The sequence below is a fragment of the Podarcis pityusensis genome (genome assembly GCF_964106645.2).
Source record: "Podarcis pityusensis genome assembly, chromosome: 12".
NCBI lineage: Eukaryota > Metazoa > Chordata > Lepidosauria > Squamata > Lacertidae > Podarcis > Podarcis pityusensis.
This window is the reverse complement of record NC_138037.1, coordinates 48,800,209-48,815,656: the sequence shown is the minus strand read 5'-3', so window position 1 is coordinate 48,815,656 and position 15,448 is coordinate 48,800,209.

Here is a 15,448-nt window from a genome sequence, read left to right as displayed (position 1 = left end):
GTATTGAGTCTACTGTATACCCATCCCTTCAACCCAAAGGAGCCTAGGGCAGCAAACAAATAAGAAAACTAAAAACAAGGAGAAAGCAAAAACCTTATAAAACAGTGAAAATGCTCTTTAAGAAACTACAGTGGTACCTCAGGTTAAGTACTTAATTCGTTCCAAAGGTCTGTTCTTAACTTGAAACTGTTCTTAACCTGAAGCACCACTTTAGCTAATGGGGCCTCCTGCTGCCACTGCACGATTTCTGTTCTCATCCTGAAGCAAAGTTCTTAACCCGAAGTACAATTTCTGGGTTAGCGGAGTCTGCAACCTGAAGCGTGTGTAACCTGAAGCGTGTGTAACCTGTGGTACCACTGTACAGTTAAAATCTTCCTTCCATCTAGCAATCTTGCGGTTGCCAGGATCAGTATTATTTGACTACCAAATGCCTGAGCAATCATGAACGTTTTCAAATTCTTCCTGAAATTTAATTATAATGGAGACAGGCACACCCTACTAGGGAATGCATTCCACAAGTGGGGAACCACCTCCGAAAAGGCCCTGCTGTGGATTAGTGGCAACAGGGCTGCAAAAATCAATAGGGGGATATTCTTCACCCAATACTCAATTCTGTGCTACCTTGGTATGATACCACAGTGCTTGCTGCGTGGTTTATGATCATTTTGCCCCGTTCTAGGTGGCTCAAAGGATTTGTTGTGCCCAATGAATTCTCCTTTAGCTGTTAAGGAAGCCCTACAGAAATTTGGGGTCTATATATATAGAGAGAGAGAGAGAGAGAGAGAGGATAGATCATCTACAAACTGTCCCAGAAGACGGGCAGCCTAGAAAACAATTCACGTCCAACTCCCTCTAGTATCCCAAAGCACCGCTGTGTTGCATCAGGAGAAGAGATTTACACATATTGAATTCACTGTTATTACTTTGACAAATAAGATAATCCCTCGGAGCTACTTCCTGCATAATCATTTTGGCATGTTTCCCACTGACCTTAGAAACAGAGATAAGAGCATTTGAGTAGATTGAAGTCAGCTTCTTAGACCTTCCTTTGCTTGTGGACTGATAGCTTCTGGGAAATGTCATGAAGAGGGCTTTAGGGTTTTTGCTCTTGCCGTTTCAGAAATACGGGCAACAAAGAAGCCCCAAAGTAAACTCGGAATTCTGTAATATGCTAGCTAAACACATAGCAAATGGCTTCATTGGAATGCTTTCCCCCTGTAATAAACAAAAATCTGCCCTTATGGGGAACACAAGAGCCGTTGTAGAGTCCTTTGTAGGTTCTCCATCGGCCGGAGAAAATAACAGAGGCCAACCAGAGAATATTGAGAAGCAAAGCAGCTCGTAAGCCTGATCTTTATTGAACTGTTGCAACAGGGTGCCCCCTTCACACGCAGGAAAGGAGGAGGATCCAGAACAAAGGTGTGTCCACCCTTATATAGACATTTTAAATTCCCTGCCCTGGAGCTGAAGACCACCCCTCCATACATCATACATACATCACAGAAGGGGTGTAACCCAAGACCACCCCCCACAAACATCATACCTACATCACAGAAAAGGCGGTCTACAACAGAAATTTGAGTGCGTTGTTTATCTCCTGTCTGGCAGTTTACCTGTTAATGGTCACTTGATTGGATACCCTGGGGAGCCTGGCCAGTCTTTTATAATGATAAATACTTGGTTCCTGAGCCAGGTCACAGGCTCACCCTATTCATACACAGACATACCCTTGAGACAGGATTTGTGAACGAAAAGACAATGGGGAGGCTTTTCCATTTTCCTTTGACCTAGCAGAGAAATATTTGAGGTCAATTTGGGAGGGACAAAATGGTTTCAGGACTTTTTCTGTGGGGTTTCAGACATGTGGTTTACATATGCAGTTATGAACATTTATCTTGTGTGTGTGTGTGTGACCTTGAATTTTTTATTTCACCCCGTAGAGATATTTTGAAGGAGTGGGAGAAGCAAAGAAACTGTGGGGAGAGGAGGGAATGACGGAATTAAATCAAGACGGAAACCTAAACAGAAGCACTTTACGCTGCAACATTTTGTTGTGGAACCATGCCTGTATCTTCTAAAATTACAGAAAACAGAAATATAGCTTGTAATGTTGTTAACAATAGAAAAGGTGGTTATAAAATAATGGACGAAACGGAACTGCCCCCACACCAGGCTTCCCTGGGCCTTCAGTAGGGTTCAGTGTGTTTAAGAATGCAGTCTTAATATTTCTAGTGCTACAGACCTCTCTCTTTCTCTTACACACACACACACACACACACACACACACACGGCTTCTCACATTGGTCCTTACTGGGATCTATACCTTTTAAGCCCCAACGTTCAGTCCTCATCATTATTGTACCTCGCCGGAGCATCCATTTATTCAATAAAGAAAAGTACCGTACCAATAATGAAAGGCTGATTTGAAATTCTGATTCCACAGCACTGGTAGCAAATTGAGTGGGCACGCTATTTATACGGAGCCAGTTCCTGCAGAAATGGCCCAATTCACTGTCAGATCAGTGGTTGCTTCCAAACCTTTCACACTGGAAGCATTGCTTTTAGAAACTAGCTGAGTTAACTCTGCTTGGCACTTAATTACACTGCTATATTCTCCATAAACGTCTAGCAATGCCCTTCCTCACAGGCACTATTCTCCTATTATGTTTACTCATAAATAAGTCCTGGTCAGCAAAGGCGCCATTTCTCCCCGCAACTGGCTCTTTAAGTAATGATTTCCTTCTTGCCCCATTAGTGGCTTCTGCCCATTTAATTAACTGCTTTCTGTTCACTTGTGTGAACTGGCCCTTGATTAACCAGTTCCTGTTCCCTGTGAGTGGTGCGGCATTATTCATTGGCTGAATTTGCAGTCGAAGCAATTGCCCATAATTCCCCACCAACTTTTGCTTATGATTTCAGCAGTGGTAATATCCATCATCCATAGTTTCCATTATTTTTAAGGTTGCCATCTTTAATTTAATTTATTGGTTGAAACAGATTAAATTGGTTAAAATGCTTGGTTTAAAAGCCAGTTTAAAACAATACACAGTACCACCATGTTTTATTGGAAGTAATTTATATTGAATTTAATGAGGCTTACTCCTGGGAAAGTGCACATAGGACAACCAGCAGGTAAAGGTAAAGGGACCCCTGACCATTAGGTCCAGTCGTGGCCGACTCTGGGGTTGCGGTGCTCATCTCGCTTTATTGGCTGAGGGAGCCGGCGTACAGCTTCCTTGTCATGTGGCCAGCATGCCTAAGCCGCTTTTGGCGGAACCAGAGCAGCGCACGGAATCGCTGTTTACCTTCCCGCCGGAGCGGTACCTATTTATCTACTTGCACTTTGACATGCTTTCGAACTGCTAGGTTGGCAGGAGCAGGGACCGAGCAACGGGAGCTCACCCCGTCATGGGGATTCAAACTGCCGACCTTCTGATCGGCAAGTCCTAGGCTCTGGGGTTTAACCCACAGCGCCACCCACGTCCCCAACCAGCAGGTAGCATTCCTCTTTTGCATGGAAGGGAACGTGCTTTCTAAGACATATGCATGCACCATCTTAAAGGAAGGAAGGTTTTTTCTCTCTCTTCCTAACTCTTGTTGACTCAGATTCTGTTGAATCAGATTCAGTTGATTAATCAACTTTTTTCCCCCAACTGGGTGGCAGTCCCGATTCCTTTGCCTTGCGCCAAACTGTTTCAGGAAGCTGAATTAAAATCCAGGGAGAAACATTTGTCTACATCAGGGGTCTGCAACCTTTAAGACAAAAAGAGCCACTTGGACCCGTTTCCGAAGAAAAAAAAACTGGGAGCCGCAAAACTCGTCATTATAAAAATAACTTTTTTGTCACTTTTTTATTATTTCTTTGTTTGACCCCTCAGAATTACTCCTCCTCATAGAAATAAACATTAAATTAACAAGTTACCTTTTTGTGTCTGTGTGTTCTTCACTCCCCTTCAAAACAGTGACCAGCGTACATGCCCCCTTTCAATGCAGTGACCAGCGTACATGCCCCTTACAATGTAGCGGGCGGGCAGGAAGGTGACGTCGGGACGGTGCGTGACTAACGCACGCACTGCCCCCATGCGACGTCACAGCCAGTACAGCGCCCGCCACAGTGGGGAGTGTCGGGGCGCACAATGCGACTCCTCCCCTCGCTAGTATCCGCCCCGGAGCCGCGGCAAAGGTGTAAAAGAGCCACATGCGGCTCCGGAGCCGCGGGTTGCAGACCCCTGGTCTACATCCTCATTAAAGGGACTAGAATAAGTCTGATCTTAAAATTGCCCAGTTCATTTTAATTAGCATGACCACCTCTCCAGCACGACTCTCCCCTTTTCATTTGCCTTTTCGTTACACTAGAGTAAAGCTGGGTTTTATATTTATCTTTGCTGTTGACTTCACTTGTAAACTCCATCGCTGCTTTTTCTCCGTCTGAGCACTTGGGATGCTTATGAAGTAGTTCTCAATAAAAATTGGGTTCTATGTGACTAAGTCTGCAATCTTAACCCTGTGTACAAGCCATGGTAAAGTAATTAGAATTTACTTCTGAGTAGACATTGTTAGGATTGCACTATGAGTCATACTCCAACTAGGCTCCCTGAAACATGGACTTAAGTTAGTCATAACTAACTTGCATCCAGTTATTCAGTAGGTCTACTCTGAGTCGTGGTCATAGCCAGGATTTATGTTGGGGGTGCGGCATAACATAACATCGTCCTCCGTCTGGCTCTGTCTAGCAGATTTGGAATGAAATGTCTCAACAACAATTGTAGAAATCTTTCTACAATTTCTACTTTTAGTTATGTATTTTTATTTATTTACTTGATTGGGAGGGCAGCTGCCCCCCGGGTATGCCTGGGTATGACTTATTTTGGTATGACTTATTTTGATACAACCAGTGTTTTTCTCCTAAAATAATATTTAGGGGTACTCTCATTTTGACTCAAGAAAACCACCATTTTATAGTTCCAATCGGGGAAAATAAATACAGTAAGTGGACAAAAGTACAAAGATTCACAAAATGTTTAGGGGTACGCATACCCCCGCGTACCCCCAGAAAAAGCACTGGATACAAACAATTAAGAATTATTTCTGAAATGTTCAGCATCATTGTCATGCTGATATTTTGTTGATATTTCGCAATGCGTGAAATGGGTTCTTTAATTTTGCTCATTGTTTCTTCTTAAATCTATTTTAAAACATTGCAGGACGACGATGTGATGTTTGTTGCACATTTTGTCATTTCTATGAGTTTCAAACTACTCAAAGCGTGGTAATGTAGAAAGGCAGTACAGTGGTACCTTGGTTCTCAAACTTAATCTGTTCCGGGAGTCCGTTCCAAAACCAAAGCGTTCCAAAACCAAGGCGCTCTTTCCCACAGAAAGTAATACAAAATGGATTAATCTGTTCCAGACATTTAAAAACAACCCCTAAAACAGCAATTTAACATGAATTTCACTATCTAACGAAACCATTCTAACGAAACCAATCGCCTTCTCAATCCTGCCTGTGGACGGTCTGGGAATCAGCGTGTTTTTACATGAGCAGAATGTGTCCTTTTATTTAAAATGCATCTCTGGGTTATTTGTGGCGCCTGCCTGGTGTTTTTACATGAGTAGAATGTGTGCCTTTATTTAAAATGCATCTCTGGCTTATTTGTGGGGCATAGGAATTCGTTCATTTTCTGCCCCAAAATATAGTCCGGCCCACCACATGGTCTGAGGGACGGTGGACCGGCCCACGGCTGAAAAAGGTTGCTGACCCCTGAACTAGTTCAACTCCCTGCAATGCAAGAATCTCAGCTAAAGCATCCATGACAGAGGACCATCTAACCTTGGCTTAAAAGCCATAAAAAGAGAATAAGGCAGGCTAGGAGTGAAGCAACACAGAACCAGGAATGGAGCCTGAAAGCATCTCACTGTTCGTTGGGAAGAACTGGCTTTTCAGGCGTGAACACTGGTTACCTGTCCGAAAGGTGGGGTGCTTTTGTAACTGACAGATCAGGGAAATGCTGGCTGGCAAGTCAAGGGGAAGTAGCCGAGACCTGAAAGAAGGATATTGTTGAGAATTTATCATGAGAATTTAGTAAAGCAGCCAAGGTCAGATCATTTATCTCTGCCGTCTGTCAAGAGATGACATCATTGCACCGCTCAGCCTGGAGAGATTTCCTGTTGACAGTTTTTTTAAAAAGCAGAAAGTCATCTTCTTGAGAAAGCCCTGCCCTTATTAGTCAGTGCAAAGCCATTGCACAGTAATACAGGCCAGAGTTTGTGCTAAAGGTCTGTCAACATTGCCTGGCCCACTTTGTGGAAGAATGGGCAAGTTTTTCCTCAGAAGGGCAGTGCAGGATGATGGCACATGCAGCACCCCAGGGTGACATTCCCTGAGCCTCCATCACAAACTACCATGGCTGAAAGCTCAGCTCTGCAACTGCTTCATGTGGTGAGGCAATCTGGGCTCTGGGCTGGTCCCACTGATCACTGGGCATTCCTAGACAGGAAGGAATATATAAGACCTACATTGGCTCCCAGTACATTTCCGAGCATAATTCAAAGTGTTGGTGGTGACCTTTAAAGCCCTAAATTGCCTCAGCCCAGTATATCTGAAGGAGCATCTCCACCCCCATCGTTCAGCCCGGACACTGAGGTCCAGCTCCGAGGGCCTTCTGGTGGTTCTCTCCCTGTGAGAAGTGAGGTTACAGGGAACCAGGCAGAGGGCCTTCTTGGTAGTGGCGCCCACCCTGTGGAACACCCTCCCATCAGATGTCAAGGAGATAAACAACTATCTGACTTTTAGAAGACATCTGAAGGCAGCCCTGTTTAGGAAAGTTTTTCATGTTTGAAGTTTTATTCTGTTTAATATTCTGTTGGAAGCTGCCCAGAGTGGCTGGGGAACTGAGGCTTTGCCTGAGGAGCAACAGTTTTCCTGGCTGTGTAGTGTTTTCATGGGTTCTTCAGATCCGATTCCTGGCTTTATTCTTCATTTCTGACTTGTGGCTGGGCCCCCTGGCTCTCGTGCCCTGGCACAACTCCTGGCTCCCTTCTGACAGCGGCTCAGCCCTGAAAGTCTTACCATCCTAGAACATCTCTCCCATGAGCAACTTGTGTTGCTCTGCAGGTTGAGACCATGCAGGTGTTAAAAGTTCCAGCAGTGAACACTGAGCAACCAAATGAACCACAACAGAGGATGCAGGCATACCTGTACGTATCGCATGCTCTTGAGAAATGTCCCTGTCCTTTGGAACATGCTTTGTAAATGGGGGGAAGGGAAACGTGCGACTATATCTCCCAGCCAACATGGTCAATATTCAAGGATGGTGAGAGCTGGAGAGCCTCAGGGTCCTCATCCCTTTTGTAAAGAGTTCTAGCATTGCCTACAGTGGTCCATGATAAAATAGAAAAAAGGCTCTGAGCAGTCAGCCTTGAGTCCCAAAACTCAAATAGCTTTTCGTGAAACTATCTCAGCCTTATTTAGGAATGAGTGGTGCTATTGCTGTGTTATCACGTGATGGCTGGGACCAAACTTCTTTGCTATAGTGAAGTGGCAGCTCAATCAACCAGTAGATTCCCACCATGCTCATTTATTTAAGTACGTTTATTATTGTCTGGTATATGCAAAAGGGGCATTAAATAGCTGTGATTTCTAATGGCCTTTGCTGTAACTGTCTAGCTATAGATTTACTGCATGCTACGTAAGTTCTTTGCCATATAAGGGGTTCCTGTAGAGGAGAGCGCGTTATTATTTCCTTCATTTTGTAATGTGCTTCGTAATTCATTTTTAAGCAGACGAATGTGATTTGTAATTGTCACCAAGAAAGATACGCTGGTCATTTCCACTATGGAAAGTGCAATGATAAACACAGTTATGTCGACATCAGATTCCATTGAACTCTGTGTCGCGTATGACTCAATCTGAATTCGCTTGCGAAATTAAGGTTTACAAATCCCAGAGGGGATTCAGTGTCTAGAACCACTAGACTTCATCTGCACATGCATAAACTACAGTGGTACCTCAGGTTAAGAACTTAATTTGTTCTGGAGGTCCGTTCTTAACCTGAAACTGTTCTTAACCTGAAGCACCACTTTAGCTAATGGGGCTTTCTGCTGCTGCCGCGCTGTAATTCTGTAAGCTGTTTTGGTATGTCAGCTGATCCATGTGCTAAAATCAGGGCCTACATACAGGTCAGTCGACCCTCCCAGTGTCCCTATTTTCCAGGGACAGTCCTGGATATACAGAAGCCGTCCTGGTTTCTGATTTGATCCTAGAATATCCCACTTAGGATGTCCCTATTTCCATTGGAGAAATATCTGAAGGTAGGGTATGGAGTTATCTGACCCTTGGGCCGCCTGAAGGCAAACTTGTATAGGGAACTTTTTAAATATTTGGTTATGTTTTTATATCTGTTGGGAGCTGCCCAGAGTGTCTGGGATAACCCAGATAGATAGGTGGGGTATATCAAAACAGTTGGTACCTCGGGTTACAGACGCTTCAGGTTACATACGCTTCAGATTACAGACTCCGCTAACCCAGAAATAGTACCTCAGGTTAAGAACTTTGCTTCAGAATGAGAACAGAAATTGGGCTCCGGTGGCGTGGCGGCAGCTGGATGCCCCATTAGCTAAAGTGGTGCTTCAGGTTAAGAACAGTTTCAGGTTAAGAACGGACCTCTGGAACAAATTAAGTTCTTAACCCGAGGTACCACTGTATAAATATTAATAATAATACAGTTGTACCTTGGAAGTCGAATGGAATCAGTTCCGGAAGTCTGTTCAACTTCCAAAACGTTCGGAAACCAAAGCGTGGCTTCCTGCAGCCAATTGGAAACCGTGGAAACCCCGTCAGACATTCGGGCTCCACAGAATGTTTGCAGATGGGAACACTCACTTCCAGGTTTGTGGCGTTTGGTAGCCAAAACGTCTGAGTAGTAGTAGTAGTAGTAATAATAATAGGACAACCCAACTTTCATCGGAAAAATGTTGAAGGATGTGTGAGAGAAGGGTTGGTCTGGCCCCAGATTCCTCTCATATTTTATACCCAGTTTCCGGGTACCAAATGCAAAGCCAAATAAATGACAGAACTAGCGCTTTCAGAGATGTGCTGAATTGAGGCCTCGGGTGCATGTGTTGCTTTGCATTGCTGCTACGGAGGCCAATCAGTGTCAACTGCAGCCTGTAACAAATGCCGCCCGAAGAAGTATCCTTGAAAAGAGAAACTAAAAAATCAGCATTTTACATGGTGCCATTAATGGTATCTGACGGGAAGCTAAATAAACTCCCATCATGTATTACTAATTTATAACAAAGCACAGATAGCGTGGAGAACCAATTGCTTGGAATCAATAGAGATTTAACGACCTGTAGAGGGGGAAATAAAGCATTCTGTCAAAAATGCAGAAGGTGCTAATGAAGTATGTATTAGGGAACCAAACAAGAGAAAAGAAATTATAAGAGAACCTGTCAGCATTGTAGATGGTAATAATGCACTGATCCATCCAAGGAGGAAGATATTTTGCTCAGCAGTCAGAGCCGGCTCAACCAGGAGGCAGGTGAGGCCAGTGCTTCAGGAGGCAGAAGACCTTCAGGTGGCATGCCCTTCGGTGCCCTGCCTGCCCCACTGCGTCCACCAGCAATGGAGAAATGCTGCCACCTTTGGCACCGATTCTGAGAGATTTGGGATAAGATCTCGCCTGATATCACACGAGATCCTGTGGAGTGTGCAAGATCTCACACGATTCTGGGCAAGACCTCGCCCCAAATCAGTGCAGTCTTGGGGCAGTGGTGCTTACCTGACCTCATGTTTGGAGTCTGCTGCGAGTCATTGCTGCTTCCAGGGCGTGGCTGGGGAAATCCAACCAGAAGGGGGGGTATAAATTTATTATTATTATTAAGGAAGGAGAGAGGAGGGGGGCAGGGAGGCTTCTCCTTTCAAAGAAACAGCAGTGACTCAGACAGTGCTTTTTTCCCTAAAAAAATGTTTAGGGTTACTCTCATTTTCCTACTCTTATTGAAATACTGCTCCTCAATGAGGCCAAACTTAGATTCACAAAATGTTTAGGGGTATGCGTACCGCTGCGTTCCCCCCCATAAAAAAACTGTTGTCAGCAGGTCAGCTGTGTGCTGTCATGTGACCATGCCATCCACTACCGATTGGGCTGATTCACTTAATATTGGGTTGGGGAAAACAGAACTTCTTTAAAGACTCACTGATTTTATGGGACCCACAATTCTGCTCACATTTATTTATCTAAGTTTATTCCCTTCTGTCTCCAGTAGAAGATGGTTGGTGATATTCTCAATAACAATTCAAATAAGTAGAATATTGTGGGGGGTTTTAAATGTCAGAGTGATTTATCTACCTTTATTCCCTTCTGTCTCCAGTAGGAGACAGTTGGTGATATACACAATAACAATTCAAATAAGTAGAATATTGTGTGTGTGTTTTTAATGCCAGAATGATCCTCCCTGCTGCTTATGATGGGGAAAGGGGTGTGATTTAGAGCAGAGAAATGGCAAGTGGACAAAGGGTTAAACTCATCTGCACTCTCCACTGTTGGTCTCCTTTAAATTGCCCACTCCCAAAGCTGCATTTCCATAGAAACAGAAAATTGTAGGGGAAACCTCCTCTAGATGCTTTGTGAGCCTCCTGACTCATTTTATAATCCTTTTCCAGTTTATCGACATCTTTCTCTAGTTGTGGCACTGGCCTGGGAGTTCCCCAAATCCTAAAGATTGCTAGAAGTTCAGAGAGATCTGGTGGTCCTTTTGTTTCATTTCTGTAGATTTTAAAGAAATCTGGCTGTGGCTGTTAAGTCCAGAACCGACAGGATGTATCCAGAATATTGCAGTCAGCAGCAGTGTCCGGGCAGTAATCGGCCAAATGTCCAGGAAAATCTGGACGTATGGCAGCCCATGTTGACAGTGCCTTTGTTGCCATTTTTTCATAAAATTGGTCCGAAACGGCATTTTTTTGCGATTTTGCCAAAAGAGCTGAACAACTTTGGACAAAACTAAGAAAAGCCCCTGCCTCCCCCAAGCTCAGCAACTTTGGCCAAAAATCCTTTTCTGTCCGGATTTTCACTATTTGAAATATGGCAACCCTAAGAACTGAGCTTATTTACAGGAGAGATTTCCAATTACACAAGGAAGGAGTTAAGTTAGTTCATTTTGGTTGCAAACGTAGGAATGACTACAAGGAAGTGTGTGTTCTATACATGTCAGGAAATCCCTAATTGAACATGCCACGCCTCTTCCTATTTTTGTATGGCATAGTGAATAATAATAATAATAATAATAATATTTTTTATTCATACCCCGCCCTCCCCAGCCAAGGCCAGGCTCAGGGTGGCTAACAATAATAAATTGGCTAGCAATAATAAAAACAAGTTGAATGAATACAACTTAAAAACAAGATTAAAATAGAACATTAAAACATTGAAACATTAAAATATTAAAATGCAGCCTCATCACAGGAGGAGAAAGGAAAAAGAAAGGGGGGGAATCAAACTGGCTCCAGGCCAAAGGCCAGGCGGAACAGAAATCAGATCCTGCAGGGCCCTGGTCTCATGAGACACAGAGTTCCACCAGGCCAGAGCCAGTGTTGAAAAGGCCCTGGCTCTGGTTGAGGCTAATCTGACTTCCTCAGGGCCCGGGACCTCTAGGGGGTGGCTATTTATGGACCTTAAGGTCCTCTGTGGGGCATACTGAGAGAGGCGGTCCCGTAGGTACGAGGGTCCAAGGCAGTCAGAAGAAAGAGCCCATGTAAAGAGCTGTAAGATATAGGGCTTACTCACACTTACCTTTGCTTTGCTCTTTCCAGGCATGGTCAACGACTTAAAGTTCCTTCTCTGAGCACCACTCCTTTCTGTCATTCTTCCAGAGCTTTCCTCGCTAAAAACACTCTTTAAAGCTCAATCGGAGCAAATGTCAATCCGTGGAAAATCCGAATTGATGTTTGTTCTGATTTGGCTTTAAAGAATGGGTTTTCATGGGGAAAGCTTGGGGCAAAAGAAAAGAAAACCCCCCATACATGGAACATTAAGGCACAGGTTCCTGGAAAAAGCAGGGCAAACAGTAAGTGTGGCTAAACCCATAGGTGGTGATAGACATTAGGCAAATGGCTTGTCTCAACAAACCAACTGGGATTTCTGTGCATTTTTTATACTTTGGTATCCTGTTCCTTGATGGGTGTCCCACCCCCTTAGTATTCCCAGAAATATTCCTTAGAAATATTTTTCTTACCATGGGAATTGTAATTTCCCCTGCTCCCTGGATTGAATTGGGAGGCAGGGGAAACTGCAGATCCCATACTCTCTGGCATAATTTCTTGCAGGGAAGCATAGATTTTATAGCATTCTCCGCATGCCATTTTAATGGCGGTTGTGTACGCGATATGGGCTTAAAACACAGGAAAAATGTGTCCCAGCAAAAAAAGAATGGATACAAAAACTTAGGGAATATGTACATAGCTGTCAACTTTTCCCTTTTCTTGCGAGGAATCCTACTGGGAATAAGGGAATTTCCCTTTAAAAAAGGGAAAAGTTGACAGCTATGAATATGTAGAAATGGTGAAACTTACCGGAAAAATAAGAAATCAAGATAACAAACTTTTTATAAAAGAACGGAAATGGTTTATAATGGAATATTTACAAACAAACGGTAAACAGATAAGAACATTGGCAGGATTATTGTAATAACCTGCAGCTTTACAAGAGTATATATTTAAAGTAGATGAATGAATGAACAAATTAAGTTAATTTGGATATGCAGAAAATATTAAAAATAAATTGAAGGAACCGCAGCGAGGGAAGGAAGTCGAGTTTTGAAATGCTAAAATGATTGTAAAATTATTGAAATGTATAAAATTGAAAATCATAAATAAAGTATATAAATAATAAAAATAAAAATAAAAAGCACAGCAAGATGGTTTGCCTCCACTGTGTTTCAAACCACATTTTTATTTTATTTATCTATTTGAAGGTCAGTGGTTCAAATCCCCGTGATGGGATGAGCTCCCATTGCTCGGTCCCTGCTCCTGCCACCCTAGCAGTTTGAAAGCATGACGTGCAAGTAGATAAATAGGTACTACTCCAGCGGGAAGGTAAACAGCATTCCCGTGCGCTGCTCTGGTTCGCCCGAAGCAGCTTAGTCATGCTGGCCACATGACCCAGAAGCTGTACGCCGGCTCCCTTGGCCAATAAAGCGAGATGAGCGCCGCAACCCCAGGGTTGGCCACGACTGGACCTAATGGTCAGGGGTCCCTTTACCTTTTTATTTGCACATTTGCCGTACCCATCTGCATGGGTAGATGTGCTTCCAAGTTGCCTGATCTCAGTGCACACCAGTGGGCAGGAATACTTTCATATGGCTAACATTCTCCAATCGGAGTGAAGCTGTATGAAGTCTCCAGACATAAGGTCTGAGGCATTGTCTCCATTATTCTACATCTACAGGGCGGAATGAATGAATGAATGTTTATTATTATGGCTAAACAGCCAGCATAGTAATAACCGGAATTTCAGGTTAATTTTTACATAAACATTAAAACAGTCAAAGTGGAATTTAACAATCAATATACTAATTAAATAGGTTTAAAATGGGTGTCCAAGGAAATATGGATCCCATTAAAAGTTTCTTTTTTAAAAAAATAGAGGAATTTGACTGTGAGCTGTCTCAATTTATGACTGGTTTGTGGCACTGTATAATCTTTTGCTTTCTTTGACTTACGGCTATTGCACAAAATCTAGCTACATTTCCACAGTACTGATGGGTCTCTATGTGACAAAATGTATTCATATCCTGATTTTATAGGCTGAGATGTCATTGGGAGGGAAGTACGTAATTGCTAAAACCAAAGTGCAAGAATGAATTTATGTGCTTTATACACAGTGGTACAGTGTGGTGCTTTGAAGAATCTCGATCAGGGTTCTGGGTTTCAGCTCCAAAGCCGAAAAGAGAAACTGCCCACTATCGAGGTCTCACTGGTTTTGCTGCTACCTTCTCTCCAGATCAGCATATCTGCTTGTTATGAGGAAACACATTTTAAGACCGCATTATCTATTTCCAAATTGAAACAGAACTGGAAATCCTGAATGTAATGAGAGAGACTGTTGGGGGAAATAATTTCTTGACCTGCCTGGCAAAACTGTATTATCAGGCTTAATTAGCTGGTGTGGCATGAGGTATGTCTAACACCACCTGCAATGGGGATCTTGATAATAATAAAGGTTAACGATTCGATGCAAACCTTTAAACTAACACAGTCGATGCCAAGTGCTGCAGCTAATTCACAGAGATGGCATGTCTTGTTTTCGGTAAAAGGCTTAATGCTGGGAAGCACCGTAAACTGCTTCTTTATTGCCCTGTATACAGATGTCTCCATCTTTTTTATTTTCTGACAGGTCCTTACAACTTTACGAGGACACAAGGTTTCGGCGAGGCAGGTTGACCTATGAATAGAGGATTCCGTAGCTGCCAAAGATTGTGGCTGCTCACAGTGAAGGCCTTCAACTTTGCCCATTGACTTTGAGGGCCCTAGCCCCCACAAATATTTTATTGTGGGTACCAAAGTACCCACAGGCCCCCTGGAGTTGACTCCAGTGGAGGATTCAATCGTGAAACCCATCTCTTTGTAAGAAAAGCACACAGAATGCCTAAGACATCAGCTCTTCCCCTGGGTCCAAGACACTATGGTTTTAACAATTGCCAGTGAAGGCATCTTCTTCTATGTGTCCCTGTGTAAGTTTCAGTTAGTTTTTCTAATAAGGCTGTTTCCCATTGTTACGGAAATTATGGGGGGGGGGCACATCTTTAAAGTTGTTAAATGTTACAAATATTATGCATAAATGTATCCTTTCAACTTAACAGCTCAGGGAAGTTACCTAGCTTTAACAATCATATAAAATCAACTCCTTGGGCAGTTTCATCCATTTCAACACTATTTTGACCTTGGAAAAAATGACTCTTTTCCCTGCCACTTCCCCAAGCCTGCAGACATGTATACACGCCTCCTACGCCAGGAAGTGCCCAGAGGTGACAATTGCTGAGCTGATTGTTGGCCAAGGAAAGCCCAATCTCATCCCCAGACTTGCCAAGGGGTCCAGACATGCAAAGGAAGTTCTATTGTACTTTGGGTGGTGGGACTTTAGAGATGTTTGCCTATGCTAATCTTATACCTGGGTCTTGCCCTGACATGTCTGCTTATGCTAATCTTGTACCAAGGACTTGTCTGGACATGTTTGCCAAGGTTAAACTAGTATAACCCCTGTCTACTCCTCCCCTTTTGTGACATGTAAGTGATGTAGCAATGATGCTGTACGAACTGTATTCTGGGATATGGTGGGAAAGTTTTAAAAGTCCTTGTCACCCCATCCTCGGGGTTCAAAATTCCTCTTTGAACCTGTTGTGCAATAAACTTTGGTCTACAGCTATTTGCTCCAGTTGGTGGCTGGACTCCT